Below are 13,796 nucleotides of genomic sequence, written 5' to 3'. Positions count from 1 at the left end.
TTTGGATTCCAAGCCACCACAAAGTGGGGGCGACACGTTTCCCCACAAAGATAGCTTTTTAATGTCGAATTAATAAGACATGCCAACATGCCAGGTTGAAACTGGATTTCAACCTCTGTGTCTAAAATGAATGTAAACAGGTGGGACAAAAAATATAAATAAATCGGATATGGTAAAAAGATCAGACCTGTGCAGACTTGCAGTGCAAATGCAGCCTATGGGAATCGAACATGTCAAATTTTATATACTTACAGTATACTCATGTAGGGCGATATACAGTATACTATATAGCATTTCTCAAATGTTTGATTGCTTGTATCGTCGAAAAATGTTACCATATAATTACCAAGCTCTTTGTAAAGTTTAATATACAAGTATGTTCGACTTTATCTGCATACATACAGTTTACTTATACTTTTAGCTTTTAACAGTTTACTATAGCATTTCTCAATGTGGGCAACACCATGTCTACCATCTACATTCTAACAGCATGCGTCCTTGGACACCTCAAAGCAAACGTTCCAAATCCATTTGTCCTGTTCTTGGTAGCGTAAGTGTGCGGAGTGCGTCAGAAATAGAAGATGGCATCCGTTTGCTGTCGACGACTGTGCAGAATGGGTATGATGGGTTCTATGCGCTTTTGATGGGACGTGTGGTGCCGTTCGCATCTGGTGTAGACATTCTATAACCTGCCAGTTTACACCAATGCGATTAGAATCGACTGTGTATAATTTCCATAGCAATGACTATTTACTTCAGTGTTTTTATCAGCTTTCTGTAGCACAGCTGCCGAACTTCCAGTAACTTAGAGCATCTAGCATTCAGACAAAATATGCTTATATTATGCAAACACGATATGCTGTTTTCTTGTTCTTTTTTTTTTTTTTCGTTGGAAAAATTAATATGAATGTTTCTGGTTGGCTGCAGTTTGTGATAGTGTAATTAAAGTTTCAATGCCAAATTTCTAAAGCGTTTATTTAGCATTCATAAATATAATTTCTATTTGCATGGCCTTTTTGCTCCTTGGGAAACTAATATTAAAACTATTTCAACTGTCCAGTCAAATCAAATCTGGTATGTGGGTTAACAGGGTATGTTAAATTGAATTTTAAAGAAACCTCAATATTGCCAAAGGCTACAGCACTGAAAATCACCAACAATCCAAGGCTTAACATCAATGTGTTTTTTGAAATAATGTGTATACAAACAAATTTGACTTGACTTGATGTCAGAATAGTGTTGCATTGCAAGCATTGAGTATGAGAGTAAGGAATGTAAAGAAAACTCCCACTGTTATCCAGAAGCTGCCAGGAGAAGTATGATAACCCCTGCAAAGCGCACGCCATAGTAGACTTCACCTCCAGCCACCGCAACCGCAAGGACCTGACCTAATCTGACACACGATCATGGGATCAGCTTTGCTAAAGTTTTCTTTGTGCATTCTTGAAGCCTCCAAATCTGCATGATGTACTCAATTCTCATCAGCGTCACACCAGTCTACCCTCATACACCATCAGGATGGTTTTTAATTACAGTGGTGATATGTGTTACTGATTGTCTCTGGCAATTCCTTGTAATTCATTTTTAAATAATTAACAATGAGACGTTGTCATTTGAAGTCAGATGGGTTCTGTCTGGTAAGGGGATTTCAACTGATATCTCATTAATCATCCTCACAATCTATTACGCAGGAAATAGGAGCGATTGAGGAAGTTGACTGAAATTGAGAATGTGTGTGTGTGTGTGGATCGATAAAGAACATTGTCTTTTACTGTAACCACTGACCCATTCCCTCGGCTCTCTTTGGCCCCTGACCCACATCCTGCCTTTCTTCCTTCTCCTCTCGGATGAGTACGGTTCATCTAAGCCGTTGTACCATAACCCCATATTTCTCGGCTGTGGTCATATTTCCCTCATAGAGAACCATGTCCTGTCTCAACAAGCTTCAGTGATGTGGGCAATAAGCACAGCAGTTCCTTGTGAAAAAAAAAAAACAAAAAAAAAAACAGATGTGGGGATTCCTGAAGACATCAAGGACATCAGTATGTCTATAGAAGGCAGAAAAGGAAAATAATAAGCCAATAGAAATCATTGTTCTTGTTAGTGGATTTTTCTGTTTAAATATGTTACAAAATTGTTCTTATACATTACTGTTCAAAAGTTTGGAGGCGTTAAGATGCTCGCCAAGGCTGCATTTATTTGATCAAAAATACTGTAAAAACATAATATTGTGAAATATTAATACAACTTAAAATAAATGTTTTATTTTTAAATATATATTAAAATGTAATTTATTCCTGTGATGGCAAAGCTGAATTTCAGCATCATTACTCCAGTCTTCAGTGTCGCATGATCCTTCAGAAATCATTCTAATATGCTGATTTGCTGTTTAAAAAACATTTCTTATTATTATCAATGTTGAAAACAGTTGTGCTGCTTAATATTTTCTCTCTCTGTGTGTGTGTGGAAACCACAGGATAATTGTATGAATAGAGAGTTCAAAATAATAGTATTTATTTGAAAAATAAATATTTTCTGACATCATAAATGTCTTTACTGTCTTCATTAAGCAATTTAATTGTATCCTTGCTGAGAAAAATCTATTCATTTCTTAAAAAATAATACTCATCAATCCCTTAAAAAAACTCACTGACCCTGAATCATTTAACATATAGTTTGTATATGTTATATAGTTTATAGTGCATATAGTTTTTTCCAATAATGTTTTGATGTCTCAAGAATGGGAATGACACAAATATTGCACCAAACAGGTTCCATTACATGACAACTTGGCGAAAAAAAAAAGAAGTTGTTATATGCTATATATGGCTTATCTAATGGTGTGAGTTTGAGACAAAGCAATCTGTATGTTGGACCAATGGAAGTCGAGGTGAGAAAAAAATGGTTTGAAAACAATCAATATTTTTGCAGTTCAGTTCGATGGCACTAGAAGGCAGAGAATTTACAGAAAAACATCACTTGAATGATGAAATTTCTGATCATAGGAGGCATGGTGTGCACGTCTAAACACAAAGGGATCTTCTGGAAGCAATCATTGGCATAATAGCTGGCAGGGAGAGCGAGAGAGGTTCAAATGATCAGTCAGTTTTGCATGTTAAAATGAGAGATGACATTTCTCCAAAAAACGTAGTCGGGAGGTCTCTGGTGTGTGCTGGAGGTAGCTGGATGTGTGTGTGTGTGTGTGAGGAAAGAATCTGCCCTTTCATCATAGACATTGCTGATCTTTGGAATGAGCAGATGACTTAATACCCCAACATGGCGCTCAAACAGAATCCGCTATCAGTCACCAGGGAGAACAGATTGAGCCGAAAGATTTCTCATTTTCTCTCTCTCTCTCGTTTTCTCTGTCCTGTTCTCCAAAGCCATATCCTCCATATACAGTACATTCGCCCTTGCACTTTACTAGGATTTTGAAGCTTTTAGTCCATGTTTGTTATCTTTGAGGCATTGAAGAAAAATAAACTTCAAGCAGATACACATATAAAGTCTGTCTCTGCCAAAAATATTGATCACTCATCCTTTCTAAGCAGGGTCATGTGCAAATTGTCTCTAATAAAATGTTCACTAGAATGACAATGTCCCCTCCCTCTTAACAGTACTTCAATAAGTCCTGCCCCCACTTTTTTAAAGCTTTTATGTGTCTTGGAAAAGGCATGCAAAAGGTGGCTAAACAGGACTAAAGAGGTTGTCTGGGACATTAAATGCCATCACACTGAAACTAATCTGCTTTTACAGCCTTGTTGTGTTCATACTGCTATTCTAACTCACACTTTACACCTCGTGGATTTGAAATAAAGATTAAAAGTCTTAGAGGTGGTGACTTTGAAGTCATGCAACCATTGTGCAGTTTATTTACTGCCTACACTCAAATTATTACTTCTGGTGATTGTAGGCTTCAAAATTAATAATTGTTCATTTGTGAAGAATTACTTGAACAAAACGTGCAAGAATCATACACTTTTGTTGGTCACAGAGCTTCTTTTCTGCAATAATCCAAAAGTTCTTTTGACCAAATAATCCAAACTCTATTGACTTTTTGTTGCTAACTGCCGGGGTGACCAACAAAAATATGTTATTCCTGCAGTACTATATACCTAATACAACAACACAAAGGAAAACTGCACTCATTAAACCAGTTCATGGGGAAAAATGTTTGTTTCAACTGTTCTTGTCCATATCATGAAAGACAATGAGGTCCAAAACAGTATTGGACCGTTTTGACTTTCACTGTACAGACAAAAAACTAATATTTTGTGTTCAACAGAGGAAGTCAAAAAGGTTTGGGGAATGAGGGTGAATAAATGATGACAGTATTAATTTTGGGTGAACTATGAGCTCTGAGTGTAAGTCTAGACAGTGTGAAGTAAAGTAATGGAGTTCTTTATACAAACTCAGTAGAGGCCCAAACAAAGTCAATGTGTCTCCATTTCATTATGTACTCCAAATGCATGTCTACAGGTACAGCGGCTTTTAGGAGGTGTATAGGCCATGCTGGGCAGTTCCAGTGGGAATGTGTGTGCATGTGTGTTGGCTTTGTGTAAAAAGCTTATATGAGTGCTGGGAGGCTGCAGGCAGAATCAAAAGGTCATGGTAAATGCATTCTTTCTGGCTTTGTACTAAGAAAACATATTCATTCCATTGAGTGTATGTGTGTGTCACATCTATGGGAGAAGCCCTTCTCTACTTTGATTGATGCCATCCTCACCGGCCTTGCTGTATTTGCTACAGAACATGAATATTCTTTGCTTTGTCGGATGGAGTTACAATCACCCGACCAGGCATAACAGCAAGGTGAGCAACGACCGACTGCAACTGCTGCTTGTTACCATGGTACCCAGGAGTCATGCTTTCGTCTTTACACAAGCCTTGTGTTCCTTCTTTTCTTTAGAGAACATCTCTCCCTCACTCTTACTGTTATAAATAAGTGATATAATTGCAAGTGCAAGACAATGCTCTGTGCTATTTAAGTGCATTTAGAAGTTGAGAGAAGAGGAAGACAGAATAAAACGGAACAACAGAAAGTTAGATGTGGGAAATATGACCTGATGGATGGATGAAACCAGCTCTGTTTGATTTCGTTTGGCTTGGAGAGAAAGCTTTTCATTGTGAATAACTTTATGGACATTTACTTCTCTTCCCTGAAGGCCTTATTTTTCTGACTAATCAGAGCTGCTATGCAGGCCTTTGAAAGTGGCCATATCAAAGAGCATTAATTCAAACATGTGATGGCTAATTACGGCATTCAAGACTTGCAAAATGCTTGAAAAGCACACTAACAAATTCATTTATTTTCCATGCCATAATGACTGTGATGAATCACATAATCCGATCAATTTCTCAATTTCTCAAAGACTTGTTTTTGCGCCCCAGTCAATACCTTGGGTCAAATTGTCTTTTCACAATCATGTGAACAAAAGTGATATTTTCCTTTCATGGACATACATATTAGAGAAATATCACTGTTGTTTATACTGATTTAGCTCAAAGAGCTGTCAGAAAGAATGTTGGATAGATCCTGACTAATAACCATGAAAAAAACTAAATTACTAACATTCCAGAAAAAAAAAAACCCAGATGTCAGGGAAAGAGACACAATTTCCCCCTTGGTATGACTTAAATTGAACATGCCACAAACTACACATATCTTGGGCAGAAAATAAGTGCAACTGGAAAGCTAAATTTGGCTTTGAATGAACTCAAAGAGAAAGCAAGAAGGACCTTCTATGCCAAAAATCTATTCTAATTTAAATACCAATCAGAATCTGGCTCAAAATATTCAAATCAGACATAGAACCTGTATCATTCAACGCTATCTCACGACCAATTCGTACGAATTCGTACGAATGATAAAAAGTTGGCTAATTCGTACTAATTCGTACGACCTAGCTCGTACGAATTTGTACGATTTGTCTAAACCCACGTGATGGGTAGGTTTAGGGGCGGGGTCAGGGGTAGGTCATTCGTATGAATTCACACGAATTGGCCAATTCGTAAAATATGTACGATTTTGCAAAAATCGTACTAATTCGTACGAGCCAGGTCGTATGAATTCGTACGAATAAGCCACCTCGTAGAATATGTACGTTTTCCCGTGAGATCGGGCTCGTATCATTATATGGAAGTGAAATGTGGGGTCCTCTCCTGAACCATGAATTTGACAAAATGGGACAAAACCCCAACAGAAGCCATACATGCCGAGTTCTCTATGAGTAAGGTTTTGGATATAGTAATTCCTTCCGATGGATTTGGTTACACTTGAGCCATTACTAGTGGGTTACCATAATCTTCAGTTTAGAATGCTGATCCAAATAATTAGTAGTTCCTTCCTTTAGAAGGATGTAGTAACACTTACACAAGTAACACCTTACCAAAACCTCAAAAGCTTACAATAATTTCAATCAAATTTTAGGGAGTTATCATGCTTTTCACTTTAGAATACTAATCCAAATAATTAGTAATTCCTTCTGAATGATTTGGTAATATTTGAGTCATTTCTGGTAGGTTACCATGAACTTCACTTTAAAGGGGTCATATAATGGTACATGCACTTTTACAAGTTGATTGTACTGAAATGTGTGTTGGCAGTGCCTGTACACAACCATCATAAAATGATAAAAATCCATCCAGTGTTTTTTTTTACTCTTCTTATATGTTTTCCCCCATCTCAAATCAAGGCGTTCGATTTTGTGACGTCACAAAATCGATGCCCCTCCCACGATTGTTGATTGACAGCAGCGTTTCAACACAGACCCGCCCTCGCTTGTGAGAATTGTTAATTAAAGTATATTACAAACTTTTAATTTAGACAAAAATGGCATTATATGATCCCTTTAAAATAAATTACATATTATGCATTATTCATGTAAATTATGAACCTGTATACAGTAGTTCTTAGTAGTCCTCTAGGGGGGTACGAAAGAAATAGTAGTTATTGATTAGCTAATTGTGAACTACCACATTCAACTGAGCGCTATTATTTACTATTACTTACTTTTTGTTACTAGAGTGTTAATAATGCATTACTCATTTGCTCCTGTGTAGTTATTCATTAACGAAGGAACAATATTCTAAAGTGTTACAAAACTTTTATCAAAAATTTGAAATACTTTGCCCTGACTTCAGAAAGTTAAAAAATAAAACACAACTTCAATATTTATGAAAGAAATAATATATATGTATTTATTCTTAAAAGCAGCAGGATACATTGATACCAGTCACAAAAAGAGGGAAGAGTCGATTAATCACACACACACACACACACACACACACACACACACACACACACACACACACACACACACACACACACACACACACACACACACACACACTTGTAATTCGAAATTGTTCATAGAATTAATTCTAAAATGTTGATTGTTCTATTTAGTCTTTTTAATGTATGTACATGTATGTTTTATATACATATCTGTACTAGATTCACTGTAAACATTAGAAATGCTTTGGCAATACATTGTAACAATTGTCATGATATGTCATGAATTGAATTAAACATGAAGAGAGAGAGAGAGAGAGAGAGAGAGAGAGCAAGAGAGAGAGAGAGAGAGAGAGAGAGAGAGAGAGAGAGAGAGAGAGAGAGAGAGAGAGAGAGAGAGAGAGAGAGAGAGAGAGAGAGAGAGAGATTCCTCATATTCAAGACATTTCTCGAGCTCTAGGTTTCCTCAAAGTTGCATATCTCGTGTTTTTCCCCTGTGGCTGATCAAGGAAAAGTTGGTTTATGAGCAGCGGCGTGTCTCGGCGACAGCTACATCCTCGCTTATAAACTACAGCATTCAGCTCCACTGAGGGCTGCCAGCTATATCATCACCTTGCTATCAAATGAGCTCCAACCATTTCCCCCTCCTGTTAAAACGTCAGCTTGAGAGAAAAATCACCACCTCCAACTACTATTGGATTTATACTGCTCGGCTCTGAAAACGAATACTCTGCTGAGGTGCAGATAGAGAGGATGTGACTGTGTGGGTATCAAGTCCCAACATAGCCAATAAATTTGCACACGAGGGGGTACACACAGTCAGATCAGTGTTGTGTGTGTAGAGTTTGTAAGTAGACCTAATGTAATTTCTTACCCAAATGATGGTGTTGTGCAATCATAATACATTAAAGCTCATTTGGTATGATTTATGATATCCCTGAATTGAATTTAAGTGGCTTATAAGGATGTGGAATACAAATGTTGCTGTTCCACAGAGTTAGGCTCATAATTTATTAAAGACTCTGTTGGTTTGAAATGCTCGACCCCATAGTTCTAAGAACACAAATAGATGATAGATAGATAGATAGATAGATAGATAGATAGATAGATAGATAGATAGATAGATAGATAGATAGATAGATAGATAGATAGATAGATAGATAGATAGATAGATAGATAGATAGATAGATAGATAGATAGATAGATAGATAGATAGATAGATAGATAGATAGATAGATAGATATTGAAGAGAACATGCTTTGACTTTGTATTTGAGGTCAACACATCCAGTGTTATATTTTTCCAACTGCAGACATGGAATATGCATATAAAAATGATAAAATATTAAACATATTTGTCCCTGTTGCCGACGAAGGAATTGTCTAATAATTGCAGACGTCTGTTTACACTGTTAAGTTAAAAGTCTGCTGACACCAGCCGGCCACCACTGCCAAGCTAGTTTTAAATGCAAAACACAGTCTATGAAAAAAAAAAGAGAGAGATGGATGGAAATAAAGAGTGAGAGGAAGACATAGAGGATAATGAGGATCAAACTGACAGCAGTGATTTATAAAGTGTGAGCTCATCGCTGTGACTTTCCTCGGACACTGCTTGCACCTTCGTCACACACGGTTGACAAACACACACACACACACACATCACAGCTGGTGGTTTTGTGGGTAATGTGCTGCTGTGATTAATGTGTCCACAATGAGGGCTGTGTAAACAATGCTCTACACAGCTGTTCCAGAAGTTGATTTTTATATCCGATTCAGTGAGCTACTCAAAACCCAGCACCATGCTGGTAATGATCTCTCCCATGGGACCAATCACAAACACACACATACACAAATACACATATTTATACTGACACTTTGATATACAGAGAGACACACATGGATACCACTATCGGATCCACAAACACAACTCTACACAAACACTGCCAAGGTGCAATAACTCAACTTGAGCACTAATTCACTGGCACATTGGAATTGAGACATTGGCATTGCAAAAGGTGTAGTAATTTTCTCTTCTGGAAAAATTAGACCTCAGAGACCAAGAAATCCATTTTAATCGCTGATATCTCTACACATGCTGATGCACATATATGTGCAGTGTAAAAATGTCAGGAAACCAAAAATGTACTTTACGTGGTTTCATCTAAATGAATAAGATTAAAGTTAAAATTATTATTGGTCACACTTAATATTAGGTGTCTTTAAGTACTATGTACTTACATTAAAATTTAATCAGAATAGTTAGGTACTATGTACTTATTGTGTTCATGTTTTATTGCAAACACTTTTGCTACTATTGAGCTGGGATACGGGTAGGTTAGGAACAGGTTTGGTGGTATAGTTAGGTTTAAGGGACAGTTAAGGTGTAATGGAAGGGTCAAGACTGTAATTATAGATCTAATTAATTACAGATGTAATAACATGCAGGTATTTTTAATATATAAGTACAATGTAAAAACATGTAAATATGAAATAAGTGCATTGTATCAAATTATTTGCATTTCTTTCTTATACTGAATGCAAAATAAGACATTTTGAAGAAGGTGGGTAACCAAACAGTGTCTGGTTCCCATTAATTCCCATAGTATTTTTCCCCCATACTATGGAAGTCTGTCAACCATTGACAACTGTTTGGTTACCCATATACTTCAAAATATCTTATTTTGTGTTCAGCAGAAGAAAGAAATACATACAGGTTTGAAACAACTTTAAGGTGAGTAAATGATGACAGGATTTTCATTTTTGGGTGAACTATCCCTTTAAATGTTAGTACATACCTGTAGTAGTTCAAGACACTTAAAATTTAAAAACTATTCAGTCTGGATTCAGGCCCCATTATAGCACAGAAACTGAGCTCGTACAAATGACTTACTTTTAGCTTCTGACCAAGGCATCTCAATACTAGTTTCACTTGATCTTAGTGCTGTGTTCAACACTATAGATCTTAAAATACTCTTAGATTGACTACAAAATTATACTGGTATTCAGGGACAGGCATTAAGGTTTAGAGATCATATCTATCAGACTGTTACCATTTGGAAAAAAATCTATAAAATCAGTAAATTATGGAGTGCCACAAGGATCTGTGTTAGGCCTTCTGCTATTTTCAATATACTGTATATGCTGCCACTTGGTAATATTATAAGAAAACATGGAAATAGTTTCCACTGCTATGCCAATGATACTCAGTTATATATTTCATCATGACCAGATGAAATCTCTAAATTATTAATTATACAGAGTGTGTTAAAAAAAATATAAAATACTGGATGACCTGTAATTTTCAGATAATTATATTCAGATAAGATGGAGGTATTACGTTTTGGGGCAAAAATCTCTTAGAATACAATTTGCATTTAAAAAGATGTACTGTTACTTCATCCTCTTCAGTTAAAGACCTGGGTGTTTTATTAGACAGCCTTCTTCCACCTCAGAAACATTGCTAAGCTAAGGAACATGCTATCTGTTTCTGATGCAGAAAAGTTAGTTAATGCATTCATGACTAGACTAGACTAGTCTACTGTAATGCATTACTAGCGGTTTGTCCTGCATCCTCAATAAACAAGTTAGACAATTAGACACAATAAACAAGCTACAATTTGAAACTATGTGTATTGTGAAAGCGCTATACAAATAAATGTGAATTGAATTGAACTTAATTTAAAGGTTGTATAGATCCATTAAGGTAAGGTAACTATAGCATGCAAGCACTTTTAACAGTGCACCTGGCATTTCTAAACATGCTCTTTCTCCTATTTCAAGTATGTGTACTTGGAAGGAAGTGTTGAATGAAAGCTTTAGTTACCTTAAGTCACCTTTCAAGAAGAAATCTTAAGCAATGTCAACAGGCATGCTTTCAATAGTTAGCTAACAATTAGCATTGATGTAACACTTACAGTAAAAGCAGATATACTCAAGAATGTAAAAGCTCTATTAGCCCAAAATATATTAGTCCTCATTTTGCCACCAGTGCATGTGTGAAAGAAAGAACGTAAGCTGGTGTGAAGGAGAGAAAAGATAAATGAGAGAAGGTTGAAAGGTATTTGTTAATTCAAACCAATCATGTCAATGGTTAGACTAGACATCAAAAAGAAATCCTACAGACAGACAGATATATATAGACATTTAAACGCATACATCACCCAAAACACGGAATGCTGCAATCAGTGACGAAGTAGGTGAGAACCAATAAGGATTTGATATTACTGACATAAAACATTTGCCGTAACACTGCTTGAGGCGTGAATCTGAATTTGTGTTTTTGGTGTTCATTATGGACCTTTTTTTATCTCAATTATCAAAAATACAGCAGTATCAACCAATTAATTCCATGATTTCTATATTCTTAAGTATTTGTACATTTTAGATGTTATTTTAGATGTCAATATTGTGTTTAGTTTGCTATACAGATGTAAGTAAATGTAGAAGTAGCCTACTCAAGATCACATTGGACAGACAGACAGACAGACAGACAGATAGACAGATAGATAGATATTCCCTTAACTTTAGTGGCAATGTTTGTTTATCCTCCTCTAGATTGATGGCCTGAAAATGAGCTTTTGTGTCAGTAGTGGCGTGATCGGGAAGTCTCATGCTGGCCCAGAGCTCTCTATGCATCTTGTTCCTCTCAGGCAGAATTGTTCATTGATTTAAGCTCAAGTTTAAGGGTTTGGTTTACCTAATGATTCCCCTGGTTCCTTTCCTGCCTGACCAGAAAGTCCAAAGCCCTGGGGACATGCAGAGTCTCGTGCTACTCAAGAGTGGACGCATTTACACACAGTTTAGACTAAGAGCGTGAAAACAACGACACACTCGTGACACTGAAATAGCCCATCGCCATGAGCCAAAGATGACTGTGCATAAGCCAACACAAACGCTTAAGTTGATACTCTCTGTTGTCGAAACACAGCGATCGCTGGAGGATGAAAACGGATCCTTTTCACGTCCTCTGCGGTAGCGTCTAACCTACATGTATATTCAGTGTTACCAATATAGTGTGCTTTACGCTGCTGATCTGAGGCCTGTTCTGCTTTCTCCTACAATGGCTAAGCTAAAAGCAAAACAGTTTTGAGATCACTGACAGCACTGTTTACTTATGAAACCAGCACACACTACTAATTTCTGTTGGAGTATTAGAAAGGTCTGGGAATTTATTCTTTGCCATTGCAGACATCAGTATAACCTGAGCAAAAAGCCTTCACTTAAAATAATTGAGTTGAATTGATAATCCGTCTGCTTTCTGAAGAGCTTTTAGTGTTTGCAGGGCATGTACACAGAGCACAAGCAAGCATGAAGTACATGAAGTACTTAAGCATTAGATATATAACATGATTCTGTTCAGGCCTGATTGGATCAGGTTTAAAATGGTCTTCTCACTGATATCAGTATGAAGTGACATTGATCTGTCTTTTGTGAGCACTTATGATCAGATCACCTGAGGCGGATGTTAATATCAGCCATATACAGGGTCTCTGGTGAACTGAACCCATGGCAGCTAAAAGCCATACTTCTCTACAGAGATATAAGGGGTCCTATTATAGAATTTTTCACAAATAAAGAAATGGTAAAAACAAAAAAATGGTACCAGGTAACACAAACAGAGCATTAATGTTTTTATGAAGGCTACAAATGCACATGTCGGGTGATCTAACAGCTGGATACACCAAAAAAATTGCGAGGTTCGTGGAATTAAAATTTTATTTTATATTCAAAGACTTGTGATTTAAGTAATATAATGATATAAAAGATGCATATTTGCTGAATGCCGACAATATATGAGAAAGTATTATAGCGTTTTCCTTTCTATCACTAAAAGCCTAATAGAAGGGCAAACACTATTATAATACCATATAATACCCTAACACAATTTTCTTTGTTTACAGAACTGTTAAAAATGACGATAAACTAATTTAGATGGAGAATGGATTTCAGAATGTGAGGCCAAAATGTGACAACAGTTTCTTAAATTTACTGGCCAAACATAAAGACTAGTCATTAAAAAATGGCGATATATTGGTCAAACCACTACTGGACATTCAGATAGACAGACCAGACAGACAGAATGATAGATTGATAGAAAGATAGAAAGACAAATAAAACAATGGATGAACAGAACAATAGATATAGGGGCTGCAATCGCAATCCCATTCCTAAATGACAATGATTCATCTGTATCTATTAAACCTTTGACAAAATCACACTAGAACATTTAAATCTGCGACGTAGCTTCCGCCAACCCAGAGAGAGCAGTTCCCATGTATACACAGTATCGTTATTTCTGTGTTACAAATATTCATATCACAGAAGTTTCAATTTAAACACTGTCTATGGTTGCGAACAAAATAGTAACATGGCGCTTCACATGACAATTGTATCGATTACATTGTTACACCACCAGGTGGTGACAAGTGACAGTTAAAAAATGTATTTGTCATTGAATCATTCATACAAGAGATTTGTTTAAAGAGGCTACATGCGATTTTCTGAAATTTAAACTCGCGACTGACACCTGTGGCCAAAAAACGGAACTGCTCTTCCTTTCTGCT

At 36.6% G+C, this 13,796-nt stretch overlaps 1 protein-coding gene across 1 annotated transcript in view; it reads right to left on the bottom strand.

Moving 5' to 3' along the window:
• The window catches only part of tafa1b (TAFA chemokine like family member 1b), a 170,187-nt gene that overhangs the window by 118,994 nt on the left and 37,397 nt on the right, over window positions 1–13,796 (bottom strand). The gene's annotated exons all lie outside the window — the stretch shown is intronic.

The sequence above is a fragment of the Scardinius erythrophthalmus genome (assembly GCF_964197995.2).
Source record: "Scardinius erythrophthalmus genome assembly, chromosome: 25".
In the NCBI taxonomy this organism is placed as follows: domain Eukaryota; kingdom Metazoa; phylum Chordata; class Actinopteri; order Cypriniformes; family Leuciscidae; genus Scardinius; species Scardinius erythrophthalmus.
The sequence above is the reverse complement of the archived record's forward strand: the minus strand, read 5'-3'. Positions and strand labels throughout refer to the sequence as shown.